At 43.8% G+C, this 14,287-nt stretch overlaps 39 non-coding genes across 39 annotated transcripts; all 39 read left to right on the top strand.

Moving 5' to 3' along the window:
• The first annotated feature begins 986 nt into the window (after window positions 1-986).
• Window positions 987-1,059, top strand: trnak-uuu (transfer RNA lysine (anticodon UUU)). Its single transcript has one exon. It is a non-coding gene; the product is annotated as a tRNA-Lys (tRNA).
• A 260-nt stretch (window positions 1,060-1,319) lies between these two features.
• Window positions 1,320-1,430, top strand: trnal-caa (transfer RNA leucine (anticodon CAA)). The gene is made up of 2 exons: window positions 1,320-1,357; window positions 1,385-1,430. It is a non-coding gene; the product is annotated as a tRNA-Leu (tRNA).
• A 251-nt stretch (window positions 1,431-1,681) lies between these two features.
• Window positions 1,682-1,754, top strand: trnak-cuu (transfer RNA lysine (anticodon CUU)). Its single transcript has one exon. It is a non-coding gene; the product is annotated as a tRNA-Lys (tRNA).
• A 251-nt stretch (window positions 1,755-2,005) lies between these two features.
• trnal-caa (transfer RNA leucine (anticodon CAA)) lies at window positions 2,006-2,116 on the top strand. Its single transcript has 2 exons — window positions 2,006-2,043; window positions 2,071-2,116. It is a non-coding gene; the product is annotated as a tRNA-Leu (tRNA).
• Window positions 2,117-2,367: 251 nt separating this feature from the next.
• trnak-cuu (transfer RNA lysine (anticodon CUU)) lies at window positions 2,368-2,440 on the top strand. Its single transcript has one exon. It is a non-coding gene; the product is annotated as a tRNA-Lys (tRNA).
• A 242-nt stretch (window positions 2,441-2,682) lies between these two features.
• On the top strand, window positions 2,683-2,755 carry trnak-uuu (transfer RNA lysine (anticodon UUU)). Its single transcript has one exon. It is a non-coding gene; the product is annotated as a tRNA-Lys (tRNA).
• Window positions 2,756-3,016: 261 nt separating this feature from the next.
• Window positions 3,017-3,127, top strand: trnal-caa (transfer RNA leucine (anticodon CAA)). The gene is made up of 2 exons: window positions 3,017-3,054; window positions 3,082-3,127. It is a non-coding gene; the product is annotated as a tRNA-Leu (tRNA).
• Window positions 3,128-3,378: 251 nt separating this feature from the next.
• On the top strand, window positions 3,379-3,451 carry trnak-cuu (transfer RNA lysine (anticodon CUU)). Its single transcript has one exon. It is a non-coding gene; the product is annotated as a tRNA-Lys (tRNA).
• A 242-nt stretch (window positions 3,452-3,693) lies between these two features.
• Window positions 3,694-3,766, top strand: trnak-uuu (transfer RNA lysine (anticodon UUU)). The gene has a single exon. It is a non-coding gene; the product is annotated as a tRNA-Lys (tRNA).
• A 601-nt stretch (window positions 3,767-4,367) lies between these two features.
• On the top strand, window positions 4,368-4,440 carry trnak-cuu (transfer RNA lysine (anticodon CUU)). The gene has a single exon. It is a non-coding gene; the product is annotated as a tRNA-Lys (tRNA).
• Window positions 4,441-4,682: 242 nt separating this feature from the next.
• Window positions 4,683-4,755, top strand: trnak-uuu (transfer RNA lysine (anticodon UUU)). The gene has a single exon. It is a non-coding gene; the product is annotated as a tRNA-Lys (tRNA).
• A 241-nt stretch (window positions 4,756-4,996) lies between these two features.
• trnak-uuu (transfer RNA lysine (anticodon UUU)) lies at window positions 4,997-5,069 on the top strand. Its single transcript has one exon. It is a non-coding gene; the product is annotated as a tRNA-Lys (tRNA).
• A 260-nt stretch (window positions 5,070-5,329) lies between these two features.
• On the top strand, window positions 5,330-5,440 carry trnal-caa (transfer RNA leucine (anticodon CAA)). The gene is made up of 2 exons: window positions 5,330-5,367; window positions 5,395-5,440. It is a non-coding gene; the product is annotated as a tRNA-Leu (tRNA).
• Window positions 5,441-5,691: 251 nt separating this feature from the next.
• trnak-cuu (transfer RNA lysine (anticodon CUU)) lies at window positions 5,692-5,764 on the top strand. The gene has a single exon. It is a non-coding gene; the product is annotated as a tRNA-Lys (tRNA).
• Window positions 5,765-6,001: 237 nt separating this feature from the next.
• On the top strand, window positions 6,002-6,074 carry trnak-uuu (transfer RNA lysine (anticodon UUU)). Its single transcript has one exon. It is a non-coding gene; the product is annotated as a tRNA-Lys (tRNA).
• A 261-nt stretch (window positions 6,075-6,335) lies between these two features.
• trnal-caa (transfer RNA leucine (anticodon CAA)) lies at window positions 6,336-6,446 on the top strand. Its single transcript has 2 exons — window positions 6,336-6,373; window positions 6,401-6,446. It is a non-coding gene; the product is annotated as a tRNA-Leu (tRNA).
• A 251-nt stretch (window positions 6,447-6,697) lies between these two features.
• trnak-cuu (transfer RNA lysine (anticodon CUU)) lies at window positions 6,698-6,770 on the top strand. Its single transcript has one exon. It is a non-coding gene; the product is annotated as a tRNA-Lys (tRNA).
• Window positions 6,771-7,012: 242 nt separating this feature from the next.
• trnak-uuu (transfer RNA lysine (anticodon UUU)) lies at window positions 7,013-7,085 on the top strand. Its single transcript has one exon. It is a non-coding gene; the product is annotated as a tRNA-Lys (tRNA).
• Window positions 7,086-7,345: 260 nt separating this feature from the next.
• On the top strand, window positions 7,346-7,456 carry trnal-caa (transfer RNA leucine (anticodon CAA)). The gene is made up of 2 exons: window positions 7,346-7,383; window positions 7,411-7,456. It is a non-coding gene; the product is annotated as a tRNA-Leu (tRNA).
• Window positions 7,457-7,707: 251 nt separating this feature from the next.
• Window positions 7,708-7,780, top strand: trnak-cuu (transfer RNA lysine (anticodon CUU)). The gene has a single exon. It is a non-coding gene; the product is annotated as a tRNA-Lys (tRNA).
• Window positions 7,781-8,022: 242 nt separating this feature from the next.
• On the top strand, window positions 8,023-8,095 carry trnak-uuu (transfer RNA lysine (anticodon UUU)). Its single transcript has one exon. It is a non-coding gene; the product is annotated as a tRNA-Lys (tRNA).
• A 261-nt stretch (window positions 8,096-8,356) lies between these two features.
• Window positions 8,357-8,467, top strand: trnal-caa (transfer RNA leucine (anticodon CAA)). Its single transcript has 2 exons — window positions 8,357-8,394; window positions 8,422-8,467. It is a non-coding gene; the product is annotated as a tRNA-Leu (tRNA).
• A 252-nt stretch (window positions 8,468-8,719) lies between these two features.
• On the top strand, window positions 8,720-8,792 carry trnak-cuu (transfer RNA lysine (anticodon CUU)). The gene has a single exon. It is a non-coding gene; the product is annotated as a tRNA-Lys (tRNA).
• A 242-nt stretch (window positions 8,793-9,034) lies between these two features.
• trnak-uuu (transfer RNA lysine (anticodon UUU)) lies at window positions 9,035-9,107 on the top strand. Its single transcript has one exon. It is a non-coding gene; the product is annotated as a tRNA-Lys (tRNA).
• A 261-nt stretch (window positions 9,108-9,368) lies between these two features.
• On the top strand, window positions 9,369-9,467 carry trnal-caa (transfer RNA leucine (anticodon CAA)). Its single transcript is given in 2 exon segments — window positions 9,369-9,406; window positions 9,422-9,467. It is a non-coding gene; the product is annotated as a tRNA-Leu (tRNA).
• Window positions 9,468-9,718: 251 nt separating this feature from the next.
• trnak-cuu (transfer RNA lysine (anticodon CUU)) lies at window positions 9,719-9,791 on the top strand. Its single transcript has one exon. It is a non-coding gene; the product is annotated as a tRNA-Lys (tRNA).
• A 240-nt stretch (window positions 9,792-10,031) lies between these two features.
• On the top strand, window positions 10,032-10,104 carry trnak-uuu (transfer RNA lysine (anticodon UUU)). Its single transcript has one exon. It is a non-coding gene; the product is annotated as a tRNA-Lys (tRNA).
• Window positions 10,105-10,365: 261 nt separating this feature from the next.
• trnal-caa (transfer RNA leucine (anticodon CAA)) lies at window positions 10,366-10,476 on the top strand. The gene is made up of 2 exons: window positions 10,366-10,403; window positions 10,431-10,476. It is a non-coding gene; the product is annotated as a tRNA-Leu (tRNA).
• Window positions 10,477-10,727: 251 nt separating this feature from the next.
• trnak-cuu (transfer RNA lysine (anticodon CUU)) lies at window positions 10,728-10,800 on the top strand. The gene has a single exon. It is a non-coding gene; the product is annotated as a tRNA-Lys (tRNA).
• Window positions 10,801-11,040: 240 nt separating this feature from the next.
• Window positions 11,041-11,113, top strand: trnak-uuu (transfer RNA lysine (anticodon UUU)). Its single transcript has one exon. It is a non-coding gene; the product is annotated as a tRNA-Lys (tRNA).
• A 261-nt stretch (window positions 11,114-11,374) lies between these two features.
• On the top strand, window positions 11,375-11,485 carry trnal-caa (transfer RNA leucine (anticodon CAA)). Its single transcript has 2 exons — window positions 11,375-11,412; window positions 11,440-11,485. It is a non-coding gene; the product is annotated as a tRNA-Leu (tRNA).
• Window positions 11,486-11,736: 251 nt separating this feature from the next.
• On the top strand, window positions 11,737-11,809 carry trnak-cuu (transfer RNA lysine (anticodon CUU)). The gene has a single exon. It is a non-coding gene; the product is annotated as a tRNA-Lys (tRNA).
• Window positions 11,810-12,049: 240 nt separating this feature from the next.
• On the top strand, window positions 12,050-12,122 carry trnak-uuu (transfer RNA lysine (anticodon UUU)). The gene has a single exon. It is a non-coding gene; the product is annotated as a tRNA-Lys (tRNA).
• A 251-nt stretch (window positions 12,123-12,373) lies between these two features.
• On the top strand, window positions 12,374-12,484 carry trnal-caa (transfer RNA leucine (anticodon CAA)). Its single transcript has 2 exons — window positions 12,374-12,411; window positions 12,439-12,484. It is a non-coding gene; the product is annotated as a tRNA-Leu (tRNA).
• A 251-nt stretch (window positions 12,485-12,735) lies between these two features.
• On the top strand, window positions 12,736-12,808 carry trnak-cuu (transfer RNA lysine (anticodon CUU)). The gene has a single exon. It is a non-coding gene; the product is annotated as a tRNA-Lys (tRNA).
• A 242-nt stretch (window positions 12,809-13,050) lies between these two features.
• On the top strand, window positions 13,051-13,123 carry trnak-uuu (transfer RNA lysine (anticodon UUU)). Its single transcript has one exon. It is a non-coding gene; the product is annotated as a tRNA-Lys (tRNA).
• A 260-nt stretch (window positions 13,124-13,383) lies between these two features.
• On the top strand, window positions 13,384-13,494 carry trnal-caa (transfer RNA leucine (anticodon CAA)). Its single transcript has 2 exons — window positions 13,384-13,421; window positions 13,449-13,494. It is a non-coding gene; the product is annotated as a tRNA-Leu (tRNA).
• Window positions 13,495-13,745: 251 nt separating this feature from the next.
• On the top strand, window positions 13,746-13,818 carry trnak-cuu (transfer RNA lysine (anticodon CUU)). Its single transcript has one exon. It is a non-coding gene; the product is annotated as a tRNA-Lys (tRNA).
• A 242-nt stretch (window positions 13,819-14,060) lies between these two features.
• Window positions 14,061-14,133, top strand: trnak-uuu (transfer RNA lysine (anticodon UUU)). Its single transcript has one exon. It is a non-coding gene; the product is annotated as a tRNA-Lys (tRNA).
• The last annotated feature ends 154 nt before the right edge of the window (window positions 14,134-14,287 follow it).

Raw genomic sequence — 14,287 nt, forward strand, 5'->3', positions numbered from 1 at the left:
TGTCTTATTTATTACCACAAACTCACAAACAAGGACGACATTGTCAATTGTTCTAAAATCAACTGCTCCATCAAGCCAACCATAGAGGACTTGTATCCTGTGATCTCAGCTTGGGTCATGGTCTCTTAACCAAACAGTAACGTATCTTGTTCAGACATCCAGTGTAATCGGGGTCAAAGATTTTTCTCAGAAAGTTGGTATCAAAAAATTCCCAGAATGGGATCCTGGAGTATTTACAACTTGTAAGTTCCCAGCTAAAAAATCTGAATGAACCTTTTCTCCTCTTGTGTTTTTCTAAAATGAGGAGAGGAAAGAAAAAACATGACTCATCATCAATAAACCTTTCACATGATACATTTATTGAACAAAACTGTTAATCAATGGTTCACTGAATTAATTTTTGTTCTATTCAAAAGAAAAGATGTATTTCCTATTTGGAAGTTGCAGAATATAATAAAAACAACAAAAGAACAGTTTTGGTGAACAAGTTGTAGATCATCTAAAAACAGTATTCAACCCTTGGATGTTTGATCATTTTTATTTTGGTTACAAATCAACATGATCAACAAAATTTGGACATTTTTAACAATACGCATTTAATGTCAAAGGGAAAAGGGATTTTTATAAAATAATAAAACCTAAATATAGCTTGATCAGTACATGGTAAAATGTGTGCTTCACCGTACAAAAGAATAACTTAGGAGGAGAGAACTCAGTAAGAAGAGCATGAAAATCTAACATTGGGCGTTTCTAAGTTGACTTTATGTTATTGATGGAGGTATGTGGCACAGCACTTGATAAACTGTTGTAATCCCATCAATCTCGTTGAAAGACTTGCTGTTGTGTTTGCATGCTATTGATAGAGGCCTACATGTACTCATAACACATTGGCCAAAAGTATCATCAGTTTTATGTTGTACCATATGACAAACTAGTGATTTAACCATCTCTGCATTGGTGCTGGCGAATGAATAGTTTGTCATTGAGCCCAGCTTGCTCAGTTGGTAGAGCATGAGGCTTTTAATCTCAGGGTCGTGGGTTCAAGTCCCACGTTGGGCGTTTCTAAGTTGGCTTTATGTTCTTGTTGGGGTATGTGGCACAGCACATACCCGCAACAACTGAACTGTTGTAGTAATTCCATCAACCTAGTTGAAAGACTTGCTGTCATGTTTGAATGCTATTGATAGAGGCCTTTATGTACTCTTAGCATCTTGGCCAAAAATATCAGCAGTGTTTTCTTGTAGAGCTCAAAGTACATTAAATAAGCCCTCAAGTTCAGGCCCAGTTACTTTGTACCTTGTAAGGGAACAGCAACACAGGTCAGGATGGCCGAGCGGTAGAAGGCGCCAGACTCAAGGCTTTACCCCTTACTTCCTGGAGAGGTTTCTGGTCTCCTGATGGAGGCGTGGGTTCAAATCCCACTCCTGACATATTTATTTGATTGATCTCTAGAGCAAATTTCACGGTGAGTCAAGTCTTTCTTTGTACGTGCCGTGGCAAAATTGATTGTGCTTTCCATGTGCACAAGATTCTTTTTTGGTCTGACAGCATTTAATATTTCACGTAAGACCAGTTATACGGAAAACCTCAGCAGAATGCCGATCTAAATCGGCGCCACTTATGTAGCTACGGAATCAAGTTTGCCTGCATTAGAGCTGTCGAATGAGCAGTTCAGCACCAAGCCCGGCTAGCTCAGTCGGTAGAGCATGAGACTCTTAATCTCAGGGTCGTGGGTTCGAGCCCCACGTTGGGCGTTTTTAAGTTGACATTATGTTCTTGATGGGGGTATGTGGCACAGCACTTGGTGAACTGTTGTAGTAATTCCATCAACCTAGTTGAAAGACTTGCTGTCATGTTTGAATGCTATTGATAGAGGCCTATAGTTACTCGTAGCATCTTGGCCAAAAATATCAGCAGTGTTTTCTTGTAGAGCTCAAAGTACATTAAATAAGCCCTCAAGTTCAGGCCCAGTTACTTTGTACCTTGTAAGGGAACAGCAACACAGGTCAGGATGGCCGAGCAGTCGAAGGCGCCAGACTCAAGGCTTTACCCCTTACTTCCTGGAGAGGTTTCTGGTCTCCTGATGGAGGCGTGGGTTCAAATCCCACTCCTGACATATTTATTTGATTGATCTCTAGAGCAAATTTCACAGTGAGTCAAGTCTTTCTTTGTACGTGCCGTGGCAAAATTGATTGTGCTTTCCATGTGCACAAGATTCTTTTTTGGTCTGACAGCATTTAATATTTCACGTAAGACCAGTTATACGGAAAACCTCAGCAGAATGCCGATCTAAATCGGCGCCACTTATGTAGCTACGGAATCAAGTTTGCCTGCATTAGAGCTGTCGAATGAGCAGTTCAGCACCAAGCCCGGCTAGCTCAGTCAGTAGAGCATGAGACTCTTAATCTCAGGGTCGTGGGTTCGAGCCCCACGTTGGGTGTTTTTAAGTTGACATTATGTTCTTGATGGGGGTATGTGGCACAGCACTTGGTGAACTGTTGTAGTAATTCCATCAACCTAGTTGAAAGACTTGCTGTTGTGTTTGCATGCTATTGATAGAGGCCTACATGTACTCATAACACATTGGCCAAAAGTATCGTCAGTTTTATGTTGTAGCATATGACAAACTAGTGATTCAACCTTCTCTGCATTGGTGCTGGCGAATGAATAGTTTATCATCGAGCCCAGCTAGCTCAGTTGGTAGAGCATGAGACTTTTAATCTCAGGGTCGTGGGTTCAAGTCCCATGTTGGGTGTTTCTAAGTTGGCTTTATGTTCTTGTTGGCGGTATGTGGCACAGCACATACCCCCAACAACTGAACTGTTGTAGTAATTCCATCAACCTAGTTGAAAGACTTGCTGTCATGTTTGAATGCTATGGATAGAGGCCTTTATGTACTCTTAGCATCTTGGCCAAAAATATCAGCAGTGTTTTCTTGTAGAGCTCAAAGTACATTAAATAAGCCCTCAAGTTCAGGCCCAGTTACTTTGTACCTTGTAAGGGAACAGCAACACAGGTCAGGATGGCCGAGCGGTAGAAGGCGCCAGACTCAAGGCTTTACCCCTTACTTCCTGGAGAGGTTTCTGGTCTCCTGATGGAGGCGTGGGTTCGAATCCCACTCCTGACATATTTATTTGATTGATCTCTAGAGCAAATTTCACGGTGAGTCAAGTCTTTCTTTGTACGTGCCGTGGCAAAATTGATTGTGCTTTCCATGTGCACAAGATTCTTTTTTGGTCTGACAGCATTTAATATTTCACGTAAGACCAGTTATACGGAAAACCTCAGCAGAATGCCGATCTAAATCGGCGCCACTTATGTAGCTACGGAATCAAGTTTGCCTGCATTAGAGCTGTCGAATGAGCAGTTCAGCACCAAGCCCGGCTAGCTCAGTCGGTAGAGCATGAGACTCTTAATCTCAGGGTCGTGGGTTCGAGCCCCACGTTGGGCGTTTTTAAGTTGACATTATGTTCTTGATGGGGGTATGTGGCACAGCACTTGGTGAACTGTTGTAGTAATTCCATCAACCTAGTTGAAAGACTTGCTGTTGTGTTTGCATGCTATTGATAGAGGCCTAGATGTACTCATAACACATTGGCCAAAAGTATCGTCAGTTTTATGTTGTAGCATATGACAAACTAGTGATTCAACCTTCTCTGCATTGGTGCTGGCGAATGAATAGTTTGTCATCGAGCCCAGCTAGCTCAGTTGGTAGAGCATGAGACTTTTAATCTCAGGGTCATGGGTTCAAGTCCCACATTGGGCATTTCTAAGTTGGCTTTATGTTCTTATTAGGGGTATGTGGCACAGCACTTGGTGAACTGTTGTAGTAATTCCATCAACCTAGTTGAAAGACTTGCTGTCATGTTTGAATGCTATTGATAGAGGCCTATAGTTACTCGTAGCATCTTGGCCAAAAATATCAGCAGTGTTTTCTTGTAGAGCTCAAAGTACATTAAATAAGCCCTCAAGTTCAGGCCCAGTTACTTTGTACCTTGTAAGGGAACAGCAACACAGGTCAGGATGGCCGAGCGCTCGAAGGCGCCAGACTCAAGGCTTTACCCCTTACTTCCTGGTCTCCAGATGGAGGGGTGGGTTCGAATCCCACTCCTGACATATTTATTTGATTGATCTCTAGAGCAAATTTCACGGTGAGTCAAGTCTTTCTTTGTACGTGCCGTGGCAAAATTGATTGTGCTTTCCATGTGCACAAGATTCTTTTTTGGTCTGACAGCATTTAATATTTCACGTAAGACCAGTTATACGGAAAACCTCAGCAGAATGCCGATCTAAATCGGCGCCCCTTATGTAGCTACGGAATCAAGTTTGCCTGCATTAGAGCTGTCGAATGAGCAGTTCAGCACCAAGCCCGGCTAGCTCAGTCGGTAGAGCATGAGACTCTTAATCTCAGGATCGTGGGTTCAAGCCCCACGTTGGGCGTTTTTAAGTTGACATTATGTTCTTGATGGGGGTATGTGGCACAGCACTTGGTGAACTGTTGTAGTAATTCCATCAACCTAGTTGAAAGACTTGCTGTTGTGTTTGCATGCAATTGATAGAGGCCTACATGTACTCATAACACATTGGCCAAAAGTATCGTCAGTTTTATGTTGTAGCATATGACAAACTAGTGATTCAACCTTCTCTGCATTGGTGCTGGCGAATGAATAGTTTGTCATCGAGCCCAGCTAGCTCAGTTGGTAGAGCATGAGACTTTTAATCTCAGGGTCGTGGGTTCAAGTCCCACGTTGGGTGTTTCTAAGTTGGCTTTATGTTCTTGTTGGGGTATGTGGCACAGCACTTGGTGAACTGTTGTAGTAATTCCATCAACCTAGTTGAAAGACTTGCTGTTGTGTTTGCATGCTATTGATAGAGGCCTACATGTACTCATAACACATTGGCCAAAAGTATCATCAGTTTTATGTTGTAGCAAATGACAAACTAGTGATTCAACCTTCTCTGCATTGGTGCTGGCGAATGAATAGGTTGTCATCGAGCCCAGCTAGCTCAGTTGGTAGAGCATGAGACTTTTAATCTCAGGGTCGTGGGTTCAAGTCCCACGTTGGGTGTTTCTAAGTTGGCTTTATGTTCTTGTTGGGGTATGTGGCACAGCACATACCCGCAACAACTGAACTGTTGTAGTAATTCCATCAACCTAGTTGAAAGACTTGCTGTCATGTTTGAATGCTATTGATCGAGGCCTATAGTTACTCGTAGCATCTTGGCCAAAAATATCAGCAGTGTTTTCTTGTAGAGCTCAAAGTACATTAAATAAGCCCTCAAGTTCAGGCCCAGTTACTTTGTACCTTGTAAGGGAACAGCAACACAGGTCAGGATGGCCGAGCAGTCGAAGGCGCCAGACTCAAGGCTTTACCCCTTACTTCCTGGAGAGGTTTCTGGTCTCCTGATGGAGGTGTGGGTTCAAATCCCACTCCTGACATATTTATTTGATTGATCTCTAGAGCAAATTTCACAGTGAGTCAAGTCTTTCTGTGTACGTGCAGTGGCAAAATTGATTGTGCTTTCCATGTGCACAAGATTCTTTTTTGGTCTGACAGCATTTAATATTTCACGTAAGACCAGTTATACGGAAAACCTCAGCAGAATGCCGATCTAAATCGGCGCCCCTTATGTAGCTACGGAATCAAGTTTGCCTGCATTAGAGCTGTCGAATGAGCAGTTCAGCACCAAGCCCAGCTCGCTCAGTAGGTAGAGCATGAGACTCTTAATCTCAGGGTCGTGGGTTCCAGCCCTACGTTGGGCGTTTTTAAGTTGACATTATGTTCTTGATGGGGGTATGTGGCACAGCACTTGGTGAACTGTTGTAGTAATTCCATCAACCTAGTTGAAAGACTTGCTGTGTTTGCATGCTATTGATAGAGGCCTACATGTACTCATAACACATTGGCCAAAAGTATCGTCAGTTTTATGTTGTAGCATGACAAACTAGTGATTCAACCTTCTCTGCATTGGTGCTGGCGAATGAATAGTTTGTCATCGAGCCCAGCTAGCTCAGTTGGTAGAGCATGAGACTTTTAATCTCAGGGTCGTGGGTTCAAGTCCCACATTGGGTGTTTCTAAGTTGTCTTTATGTTCTTGTTGGCGGTATGTGGCACAGCACATACCCCCAACAACTGAACTGTTGTAGTAATTCCATCAACCTAGTTGAAAGACGTGCTGTCATGTTTGAATGCTATGGATAGAGGCCTTTATGTACTCTTAGCATCTTGGCCAAAAATATCAGCAGTGTTTTCTTGTAGAGCTCAAAGTACATTAAATAAGCCCTCAAGTTCAGGCCCAGTTACTTTGTACCTTGTAAGGGAACAGCAACACAGGTCAGGATGGCCAAGCGGTCGAAGGCGCCAGACTCAAGGCATTACCCCTTACTTCCTGGAGAGGTTTCTGGTCTCCTGATGGAGGCGTGGGTTCGAATCCCACTCCTGACATATTTATTTGATTGATCTCTAGAGCAAATTTCACGGTGAGTCAAGTCTTTCTTTGTACGTGTCGTGGCAAAATTGATTGTGCTTTCCATGTGCACAAGATTCTTTTTTGGTCTGACAGCATTTAATATTTCACGTAAGACCAGTTATACGGAAAACCTCAGCAGAATGCCGATCTAAATCGGCGCCCCTTATGTAGCTACGGAATCAAGTTTGCCTGCATTAGAGCTGTCGAATGAGCAGTTCAGCACCAAGCCCAGCTAGCTCAGTCGGTAGAGCATGAGACTCTTAATCTCAGGGTCGTGGGTTCGAGCCCCACGTTGGGCGTTTTTAAGTTGACATTATGTTCTTGATGGGGGTATGTGGCACAGCACTTGGTGAACTGTTGTAGTAATTCCATCAACCTAGTTGAAAGACTTGCTGTTGTGTTTGCATGCTATTGATAGAGGCCTACATGTACTCATAACACATTGGCCAAAAGTATCGTCAGTTTTATGTTGTAGCATATGACAAACTAGTGATTCAACCTTCTCTGCATTGGTGCTGGCGAATGATTAGTTTGTCATCGAGCCCAGCTAGCTCAGTTGGTAGAGCATGAGACTTTTAATCTCAGGGTCGTGGGTTCAAGTCCCACGTTGGGTGTTTCTAAGTTGGCTTTATGTTCTTGTTGGGGTATGTGGCACAGCACATACCCGCAACAACTGAACTGTTGTAGTAATTCCATCAACCTAGTTGAAAGACTTGCTGTCATGTTTGAATGCTATTGATAGAGGCCTATAGTTACTCGTAGAATCTTGGCAAAAAATATCAGCAGTGTTTTCTTGTAGAGCTCAAAGTACATTAAATAAGCCCTCAAGTTCAGGCCCAGTTCCTTTGTACCTTGTAAGGGAACAGCAACACAGGTCAGGATGGCCGAGCGGTCGAAGGCGCCAGACTCAAGGCATTACTCCTTACTTCCTGGAGAGGTTTCTGGTCTCCTGATGGAGGCGTGGGTTCGAATCCCACTCCTGACATATTTATTTGATTGATCTCTAGAGCAAATTTCACGGTGAGTCAAGTCTTTCTTTGTACGTGCCGTGGCAAAATTGATTGTGCTTTCCATGTGCACAAGATTCTTTTTTGGTCTGACAGCATTTAATATTTCACGTAAGACCAGTTATACGGAAAACCTCAGCAGAATGCCGATCTAAATCGGCGCCCCTTATGTAGCTACGGAATCAAGTTTGCCTGCATTAGAGCTGTCGAATGAGCAGTTCAGCACCAAGCCCGGCTAACTCAGTCGGTAGAGCATGAGACTCTTAATCTCAGGGTCGTGGGTTCAAGCCCCACGTTGGGTGTTTTTAAGTTGACATTATGTTCTTGATGGGGGTATGTGGCACAGCACTTGGTGAACTGTTGTAGTAATTCCATCAACCTAGTTGAAAGACTTGCTGTTGTGTTTGCAAGCTATTGATAGAGGCCTACATGTACTCATAACACATTGGCCAAAAGTATCGTCAGTTTTATGTTGTAGCATATGACAAACTAGTGATTCAACCTTCTCTGCATTGGTGCTGGCGAATGAATAATTTGTCATCGAGCCCAGCTAGCTCAGTTGGTAGAGCATGAGACTTTTAATCTCAGGGTCGTGGGTTCAAGTCCCACGTTGGGTGTTTCTAAGTTGGCTTTATGTTCTTGTTGGCGGTATGTGGCACAGCACATACCCCCAACAACTGAACTGTTGTAGTAATTCCATCAACCTAGTTGAAAGACTTGCTGTCATGTTTGAATGCTATTGATAGAGGCCTATAGTTACTCGTAGCATCTTGGCCAAAAATATCAGCAGTGTTTTCTTGTAGAGCTCAAAGTACATTAAATAAGCCCTCAAGTTCAGGCCCAGTTACTTTGTACCTTGTAAGGGAACAGCAACACAGGTCAGGATGGCCGAGCGGTCGAAGGCGCCAGACTCAAGGCTTTACCCCTTACTTCCTGGAGAGGTTTCTGGTCTCCTGATGGAGGCGTGGGTTCAAATCCCACTCCTGACATATTTATTTGATTGATCTCTAGAGCAAATTTCACGGTGAGTCAAGTCTTTCTGTGTACGTGCAGTGGCAAAATTGATTGTGCTTTCCATGTGCACAAGATTCTTTTTTGGTCTGACAGCATTTAATATTTCACGTAAGACCAGTTATACGGAAAACCTCAGCAGAATGCCGATCTAAATCGGCGCCCCTTATGTAGCTACGGAATCAAGTTTGCCTGCATTAGAGCTGTTCGAATTAGCAGTTCAGCACCAAGCCCGGCTAGCTCAGTTGGTAGAGCATGAGACTCTTAATCTCAGGGTCGTGGGTTCGAGCCCCATGTTGGGCGTTTTTAAGTTGACATTATGTTCTTGATGGGGGTATGTGGCACAGCACTTGGTGAACTGTTGTAGTAATTCCATCAACCTAGTTGAAAGACTTGCTGTTGTGTTTGCATGCTATTGATAGAGGCCTACATGTACTCATAACACATTGGCCAAAAGTATCGTCAGTTTTATGTTGTAGCATATGACAAACTAGTGATTCAACCTTCTCTGCATTGGTGCTGGCGAATGAATAGTTTGTCATCGAGCCCAGCTAGCTCAGTTGGTAGAGCATGAGACTTTTAATCTCAGGGTCGTGGGTTCAAGTCCCACATTGGGTGTTTCTAAGTTGGCTTTATGTTCTTGTTGGCGGTATGTGGCACAGCACATACCCCCAACAACTGAACTGTTGTAGTAATTCCATCAACCTAGTTGAAAGACTTGCTGTCATGTTTGAATGCTATGGATAGAGGCCTTTATGTACTCTTAGCATCTTGGCCAAAAATATCAGCAGTGTTTTCTTGTAGAGCTCAAAGTACATTAAATAAGCCCTCAAGTTCAGGCCCAGTTACTTTGTACCTTGTAAGGGAACAGCAACACAGGTCAGGATGGCCGAGCGGTCGAAGGCGCCAGATTCAAGGCTTTACCCCTTACTTCCTGGTCTCCAGATGGAGGCGTGGGTTCAAATCCCACTCCTGACATATTTATTTGATTGATCTCTAGAGCAAATTTCACGGTGAGTCAAGTCTTTCTTTGTACGTGCCGTGGCAAAATTGATTGTGCTTTCCATGTGCACAAGATTCTTTTTTGGTCTGACAGCATTTAATATTTCACGTAAGACCAGTTATACGGAAAACCTCAGCAGAATGCCGATCTAAATCTGCGCCCCTTATGTAGCTACGGAATCAAGTTTGCCTGCATTAGAGCTGTCGAATGAGCAGTTCAGCACCAAGCCCGGCTAGCTCAGTCGGTAGAGCATGAGACTCTTAATCTCAGGGTCGTGGGTTCAAGCCCTACGTTGGGCGTTTTTAAGTTGACATTATGTTCTTGATGGGGGTATGTGGCACAGCACTTGGTGAACTGTTGTAGTAATTCCATCAACCTAGTTGAAAGACTTGCTGTTGTGTTTGCATGCTATTGATAGAGGCCTACATGTACTCATAACACATTGGCCAAAAGTATCGTCAGTTTTATGTTGTAGCATGACAAACTAGTGATTCAACCTTCTCTGCATTGGTGCTGGCGAATGAATAGTTTGTCATCGAGCCCAGCTAGCTCAGTTGGTAGAGCATGAGACTTTTAATCTCAGGGTCGTGGGTTCAAGTCCCACGTTGGGTGTTTCTAAGTTGGCTTTATGTTCTTGTTGGCGGTATGTGGCACAGCACATACCCCCAACAACTGAACTGTTGTAGTAATTCCATCAACCTAGTTGAAAGACTTGCTGTCATGTTTGAATGCTATGGATAGAGGCCTTTATGTACTCTTAGCATCTTGGCCAAAAATATCAGCAGTGTTTTCTTGTAGAGCTCAAAGTACATTAAATAAGCCCTCAAGTTCAGGCCCAGTTACTTTGTACCTTGTAAGGGAACAGCAACACAGGTCAGGATGGCCGAGCGGTCGAAGGCGCCAGACTCAAGGCATTACTCCTTACTTCCTGGAGAGGTTTCTGGTCTCCTGATGGAGGCGTGGGTTCAAATCCCACTCCTGACATATTTATTTGATTGATCTCTAGAGCAAATTTCACGGTGAGTCAAGTCTTTCTTTGTACGTGCCGTGGCAAAATTGATTGTGCTTTCCATGTGCACAAGATTCTTTTTTGGTCTGACAGCATTTAATATTTCACGTAAGACCAGTTATACGGAAAACCTCAGCAGAATGCCGATCTAAATCGGCGCCCCTTATGTAGCTACGGAATCAAGTTTGCCTGCATTAGAGCTGTCGAATGAGCAGTTCAGCACCAAGCCCGGCTAGCTCAGTCGGTAGAGCATGAGACTCTTAATCTCAGGGTCGTGGGTTCGAGCCCCACGTTGGGCGTTTTTAAGTTGACATTATGTTCTTGATGGGGGTATGTGGCACAGCACTTGGTGAACTGTTGTAGTAATTCCATCAACCTAGTTGAAAGACTTGCTGTTGTGTTTGCATGCTATTGATAGAGGCCTACATGTACTCATAACACATTGGCCAAAAGTATCGTCAGTTTTATGTTGTAGCATGACAAACTAGTGATTCAACCTTCTCTGCATTGGTGCTGGCGAATGATTAGTTTGTCATCGAGCCCAGCTAGCTCAGTTGGTAGAGCATGAGACTTTTAATCTCAGGGTCGTGGGTTCAAGCCCCACGTTGGGTGTTTCTAAGTTGGCTTTATGTTCTTGTTGGCGGTATGTGGCACAGCACATACCCCCAACAACTGAACTGTTGTAGTAATTCCATCAACCTAGTTGAAAGACTTGCTGTCATGTTTGAATGCTATGGATAGAGGCCTTTATGTACTCTTAGCATCTTGGCCAAAAATATCAGCAGTGTTTTCTTGTAGAGCTCAAAGTACATTAAATAAGCCCTCAAGTTCAGGCCCAGTTACTTTGTACCTTGTAAGGGAACAGCAACACAGGTCAGGATGGCCGAGCGGTCGAAGGCGCCAGACTCAAGGCATTACTCCTTACTTCCTGGAGAGGTTTCTGGTCTCCTGATGGAGGCGTGGGTTCAAATCCCACTCCTGACATATTTATTTGATTGATCTCTAGAGCAAATTTCACGGTGAGTCAAGTCTTTCTTTGTACGTGCCGTGGCAAAATTGATTGTGCTTTCCATGTGCACAAGATTCTTTTTTGGTCTGACAGCATTTAATATTTCACGTAAGACCAGTTATACGGAAAACCTCAGCAGAATGCCGATCTAAATCGGCGCCCCTTATGTAGCTACGGAATCAAGTTTGCCTGCATTAGAGCTGTCGAATGAGCAGTTCAGCACCAAGCCCGGCTAGCTCAGTAGGTAGAGCATGAGACTCTTAATCTCAGGGTCGTGGGTTCGAGCCCCACGTTGGGCGTTTTTAAGTTGACATTATGTTCTTGATGGGGGTATGTGGCACAGCACTTGGTGAACTGTTGTAGTAATTCCATCAACCTAGTTGAAAGACTTGCTGTTGTGTTTGCATGCTATTGATAGAGGCCTACATGTACTCATAACACATTGGCCAAAAGTATCGTCAGTTTTATGTTGTAGCATGACAAACCAGTGATTCAACCTTCTCTGCATTGGTGCTGGCGAATGATTAGTTTGTCATCGAGCCCAGCTAGCTCAGTTGGTAGAGCATGAGACTTTTAATCTCAGGGTCGTGGGTTCGAGCCCCACGTTGGGCATTTCTAAGTTGGCTTTATGTTCTTGTTAGGGGTATGTGGCACAGCACTTGGTGAACTGTTGTAGTAATTCCATCAACCTAGTTGAAAGACTTGCTGTCATGTTTGAATGCTATTGATAGAGGCCTTTATGTACTCTTAGCATCTTGGCCAAAAATATCAGCAGTGTTTTCTTGTAGAGCTCAAAGTACATTAAATAAGCCCTCAAGTTCAGGCCCAGTTACTTTGTACCTTGTAAGGGAACAGCAACACAGGTCAGGATGGCCGAGCGGTCGAAGGCGCCAGACTCAAGGCTTTACCCCTTACTTCCTGGAGAGGTTTCTGGTCTCCTGATGGAGGCGTGTGTTCAAATCCCACTCCTGACATATTTATTTGATTGATCTCTAGAGCAAATTTCACGGTGAGTCAAGTCTTTCTGTGTACGTGCCGTGGCAAAATTGATTGTGCTTTCCATGTGCACAAGATTCTTTTTTGGTCTGACAGTATTTAATATTTCACGTAAGACCAGTTATACGGAAAACCTCAGCAGAATGCCGATCTACATCGGCGCCACTTATGTAGCTACGGAATCAAGTTTGCCTGCATTAGTGCTGGCGAATGAGCAGCTTGGCACCAAGCCTGGCTAGCTCAGTCGGTAGAGCATAAGACTCTTAATCTCAGGGTCGTGGGTTTGAGCCCCACATTGGGCATTTTCAAATTGACATTATGTTCTTGATGGGGGTATGTGGCACAGCACTTGGTGAACTGTTGTAGTAATTCCATCAACCTAGTTGAAAGACTTGCTGTTGTGTTTGCATGCTATTGATAGAGGCCTACATGTACTCATAACACATTGGCCAAAAGTATCGTCAGTTTTATGTTGTAGCATATGACAAACTAGTGATTCAACCTTCTCTGCATTGGTGCTGGCGAATGAATAGGTTGTCATCGAGCCCAGCTAGCTCAGTTGGTAGAGCATGAGACTTTTAATCTCAGGGTCGTGGGTTCAAGTCCCACGTTGGGTGTTTCTAAGTTGGCTTTATGTTCTTGTTGGGGTATGTGGCACAGCACATACCCGCAACAACTGAACTGTTGTAGTAATTCCATCAACCTAGTTGAAAGACTTGCTGTCATGTTTGAATGCTATTGATAGAGGCCTATAGTTACTCGTAGCATCTTGGCCAAAAATATCAGCAGTGTTTTCTTGTAGAGCTCAAAGTACATTAAATAAGCCCTCAAGTTCAGGCCCAGTTACTTTGTACCTTGTAAGGGAACAGCAACACAGGTCAGGATGGCCGAGCGGTCGAAGGCGCCAGACTCAAGGCATTACTCCTTACTTCCTGGAGAGGTTTCTGGTCTCCTGATGGAGGCGTGGGTTCAAATCCCACTCCTGACATATTTATTTGATTGATCTCTAGAGCAAATTTCACGGTGAGTCAAGTCTTTCTTTGTACGTGCCGTGGCAAAATTGATTGTGCTTTCCATGTGCACAAGATTCTTTTTTGGTCTGACAGCATTTAATATTTCACGTAAGACCAGTTATACGGAAAACCTCAGCAGAATGCCGATCTAAATCGGCGCCCCTTATGTAGCTACGGAATCAAGTTTGCCTGCATTAGAGCTGTCGAATGAGCAGTTCAGCACCAAGCCCGGCTAGCTCAGTCGGTAGAGCATGAGACTCTTAATCTCAGGGTCGTGGGTTCAAGCCCCACGTTGGGTGTTTTTAAGTTGACATTATGTTCTTGATGGGGGTATGTGGCACAGCACTTGGTGAACTGTTGTAGTAATTCCATCAACCTAGTTGAAAGACTTGCTGTTGTGTTTGCATGCTATTGATAGAGGCCTACATGTACTCATAACACATTGGCCAAAAGTATCGTCAGTTTTATGTTGTAGCATATGACAAACTAGTGATTCAACCTTCTCTGCATTGGTGCTGGCGAATGAATAGTTTGTCATCGAGCCCAGCTAGCTCAGTTGGTAGAGCATGAGACTTTTAATCTCAGGGTCGTGGGTTCAAGTCCCACATTGGGTGTTTCTAAGTTGGCTTTATGTTCTTGTTGGCGGTATGTGGCACAGCACATACCCCCAACAACTGAACTGTTGTAGTAATTCCATCAACCTAGTTGAAAGACTTGCTGTCATGTTTGAATGCTATGGATAGAGGCCTTTATGTACTCTTAGCATCT

The sequence above is a fragment of the Poecilia mexicana genome, unplaced genomic scaffold (assembly GCF_051168715.1).
Source record: "Poecilia mexicana isolate PSO_F unplaced genomic scaffold, ASM5116871v1 scaffold_21, whole genome shotgun sequence".
NCBI lineage: Eukaryota > Metazoa > Chordata > Actinopteri > Cyprinodontiformes > Poeciliidae > Poecilia > Poecilia mexicana.